The sequence below is a fragment of the Oncorhynchus masou genome, chromosome 31, assembly GCF_036934945.1.
Source record: "Oncorhynchus masou masou isolate Uvic2021 chromosome 31, UVic_Omas_1.1, whole genome shotgun sequence".
Taxonomy (NCBI): domain Eukaryota; kingdom Metazoa; phylum Chordata; class Actinopteri; order Salmoniformes; family Salmonidae; genus Oncorhynchus; species Oncorhynchus masou.
Genome location: NC_088242.1, coordinates 75,544,694 through 75,549,231, shown reverse-complemented (window position 1 = coordinate 75,549,231; position 4,538 = coordinate 75,544,694).

Here is a 4,538-nt window from a genome sequence, read left to right as displayed (position 1 = left end):
GTTTAACAGTCTGATGGCCTTGATATAGAAGCTGTTTTTCAGTCTCTCTGTCCCCGCTTTGATGCAGCTGCATTGACTCGCCTTCTGGATGGTAGCAGGGTGAACAGGCAGTGGCTCGGGTGGTTGTTGTCTTTGATGTGACATCGGATGCTGCAAGTGTCCTGGAGGGCAAGTAGCTTGCCCCCGGTGATGCGTTGTGCAGACCGCACCACCCTCTGGAGAGCCTTGCAGTTGTGGGCGGTGCAGTTGACGTACTAGGTGGTGATACAGCCCAACAGGATGCTCTCAATTGTGCATCTGTAAAAGTTTGTGAGGATGTTAGGTAACAAAACAAATTTCTTCAGCCTCCTGTCTGTCTGGGTGGACCATTTCAGTTTGTCTGATGTGTACACTGAGGAACTTAAAACTTTCCACCTTCTCCACTGCTGTCCCATCGATGTGGATAAGGGGGTGCTCCCTCTGCTGTTTCCTGAAGTCCACAATCATCTCTTTTGTTTTTTTGACGTTCAGTGAGAGGTTGTTTTCCTGACACCACACTCACTTCGAGTGCCCTCACCTCTCGTCATTGCGGGTAATCAAGCCCACTACTGTTGTGTCATCTGCAAACCTGATTATTGGGTTGATGGCGTGCATGGCCACATAGTCATGGGTGAACAGGGAGTACAGGAGGGGTCTGAGCACGCACCCTTTTGGGGCCCCAGTTTTGAGGATCAGCGAAGTGGAGATAAGTAGTTTCCTACCTTCACCACCTGGGGGCAGTTACTAATTATTTTGGTAACCAGTTTATAATAGCAATAAGGCACCTCGGGGGTTTGTGGTGCGTAAGAACAGCCCTTAGCCGTGGTATATTGGCCATATACCACACCCCCTCGTGCCTTATTGCTTAATTGTACCACTTGTCAGGTAGACTCGTTCATCAACTGTAATGCATTTGTCTGTGTTACAGTGAGGCTGCACCTGCAGAGGAGCCAGATGAGTTAAGGTAGTTGTTTATTATTACAAAGCTTCAGGCAAACCAGTTCCTCCTTCTATGCTTCCAGTGTGAAAAAAGAAAAAACCTATTTACACTGAATTTAGAGACTACAGTACTATAAAGCTGTTTTTCTGGCCTTACAGCCAACATCAGAGACCGTGGATAGATGGAGTCAGGTCCAGGTCTCTGTCACATACTCAGTCACGACACACGTCCTGGCTGCAAAAGTGCTTTGTGAGTGACGTCAGTAGCAGGCGTTCAGCTCTTACACAGGCAGCAGCAGGCCAGCAGCAATTTCAGCAAATTAAAAATCATTGTTGACTGACTGCAGCAGCAGTAAAATGCATTCAACGAGACAAACCCAATGAATATAGTTGGTCACAAATGTTTGATCTAGAACAGACCTTAAAACATCAATCAACATGTCTCAATCAAAATTGTACAGCCAGAAGTACAGAAAAGAGTGGGAGTCTGTACCTGAATTTAAAGGGTGGCTGAAGCCAGTAATTGGGGATGATTGTCGGGCATACTGTGCATACTGCAGATCAGACATGCTTGCAAAAAATGTATGACATCAATAAACATTATGCTACAGCAAAGCATATAAATAAATCAAAACCGTACAACCCCACAAGTCAGTCTACATTACCACAGTTGGTTAAGAAAGTGGATGACTGGAAAAGCGCAGAAGCTACTATGGCAATGGCCACTGCAGAGCATTGTTCGCTGCTAGCATGCAACCAATTAGGTATGGCTTGCAAAGCTGCCTTTTCAGATTCTGTGGCAGCAACAAACTTCCAAATGCACCGCACCAAGTGCACAGAAATGATTAGGGGAGTACTGGCTCCATATTTTCTCAAAAGGGTAACATCAGATGTGGGTATGAGAAGTTCAGTCACCTTTTGGATGAGTCCACTAATGACAGTGTCTCGAAATACCTGTGTGTGATGATTCGGTATTTCAGTGCTAAAAAATAACCCCATTTCTCAGGCTGGTTGAATTGGAGGGGGGCGATGCCAGATCAATAGCAAAGGCGGTAGTTGAATTTCTTGATAAGTGTAACTTTAAAAAAGATAATCTTCAGGCACTGATAATGCGTCTGTGATGACTGGGGTGCACAACGGGGTGCACATGATTTTAAAGGAAGAATGTGCATTGCCCAATTTGGTACTCATCCGCTGTGTGTGCCAGTCTTTACAATTGGCTGTCTGTGCAGCATCCAAAGAAACCATCCCTAGGAGTGTTGATTACTTAATCAGGGAAACCTACAACTGGTTTTCCATTTCCCCAAAACGGAGCGAGAAGTACAAAGCAGTGTATGCCACCATTAATTGTGTCCAGAAACCCCTGAAGATCACCAAAGTGTGTGCCACACGTCGGCTATTGATTGAGCCTGCGGTAACTCGTATATTGAGCCAGTGGGAAGAACTGAAACTCCACTTTGAGTTGACCAAGGCCAGTGAGCGTTGCTACATGGACAAGACCAACTATGTCTACCTGACATTCTTGAAATCAGTCCTGTCTGACGTTCAAGTTGCAGTGAAGTCATTTGAGGGAGAGCAAACAGATCCTGTCAAGCTTTTGGACAATCTGGTACACCTCTTAACATCAATTTGCAGCAGAGTAGTCAACCCTATGTCCTGAAGGATGCCATTGATGGACATCTCAGTCTATCATCATACCTTCGGTACCTTTTCGAGAGCACGGTGTACCAACTCAGTCTTGTGCCAAAGGACAAAAATGTCATTCAGAGACAGTGCATCAACTAAATTGTTGCTTTAAGCAAGGAGCTGCAAGCAAGGCTCCCAGACAACCTTGAAGCCTTGCGAAACATGGCCTTGTTCAGTGTTAAGGAAACACTAAAGCACAATAAGGGCACCACTGAAATGATTGAAGTTGCTGAGCTACTGGGATACCAGCCCAAAACAATTGATAAAATTGTTTCCCAATGGAGAAACATCCATCTGTTTAGGTGGGACTCAACTGAAAATACAGTTGAGTTTTGGAGTGGAGTCAATAACTACACGGAGTCTTCCGGTTCAAATCCATTTGAAGAACTGTGCAAAGCTGCACTCGCTGTCCTCTCCTTGCCACACTCAAATAAGGAGGTTGAACGGCTGTTCAGCCTAATGAGTGTGGTCGAGTCAAAATTAACAAATAGAATGTCACTGCACTTTCTCAACTCCATACTCCTGGTGCAGTATGGACTGAAGTGGCTGGTGATACCTGTTACCAGCATAAACTACCAAGTGAAGTTCTGCAGCAGTTTGGCACCATAGAAGCATACAGCTTTAAAACTTCTTGCGGATCATTGGGACGCTAGCGTCCCATCTGGCCAACATCCGGTGAAATTGCAGAGAGCGAAATTCAAATTAAATTACTATAAATATTTAACTTTCATGATATCACAAGTGTAATACATCAAAATAAATCTTAACTTGTTGTTAATCCAGCTGCCGTGTCAGATTTCAAAAAGGCTTTACGGTGAAAGCAAACCATGCGATTACCTGAGGACAGCGCCCAGCACACAAATGCATAACAAATCATTTTCAACCAGGTAGTTGCGACACGAAAGTCAGAAATAGTGATTTAATATATGCCTTACCTTTGAAGATCTTCTTCTGTTGGCACTCCAAACGGTCCCAGTTACATTACAAATGGTCCATTTATTTGATAAAGTCCTTCTTTATATCCATTAAAACTCAGTTTAGCTGGCGCGCTTCAGTCAATAATCCACTCGGTTTCCTCCTTCAAAATGCATACAAAATGAATCCCAAACGTTACCAATAAACTTATCCAAACAAGTCAATCAACGTTTATAATCAAACCATAGGTACCCTAATATGCAAATACACGATCAAATTTAAGACTGAGAATCGTTATTGTCTTTACCGGAGATAAACAAAAAGAACGCGCTCTCTCGGCCATACGTTTGGAAACACTACAGCCAAAATGGGAGCCACTTAGAAAAACTACAACTTCTCCCTCATTTTTCCAAAAACCAGCCAGAAACTCTTTCTAAAGACTGTTGACATCTAGTGGAAGCCATAGGAACTGCAATCGGGGACGAATTTGTCCTATTATAAAAGTGCCAGCCATTGAAATCAGTGGTATGTTGAATTTTCTATATTTTTTTATGGTTTGTCCTCGGGGTTTCGCCTGCCATTTCAGTTCTGTTATACTCACATACAGTATTTTAACAGTTTTAGAAGCTTTAGAGTGTTTTCTATCCACATCTACCAATTATATGCATATCCTAACTTCTGGGCCTGAGTAGCAGGCAGTTTACTTTGGGCACGCTTTTCATCCGAATGTCAAAATACCGCCCCATATCCCAAAGAAGTTAAGGCCACTCCATCCTCTACTGCTGGTTCCAGCGCCATGACAATGCAGTTGGACAGTGAAGATGAAGAGGATTTTCTTGCCAATCTATGATTCATCATATTTACAGTACGTATGCAAGGAGTGGACTTTCTGGAACTGGCGGAGACACACAGCTGATGGTGGCAGTGTGTACTGCAGTGTGTGCAAAAACACTGGCAATATCTGGAGGAAACCATTGAGC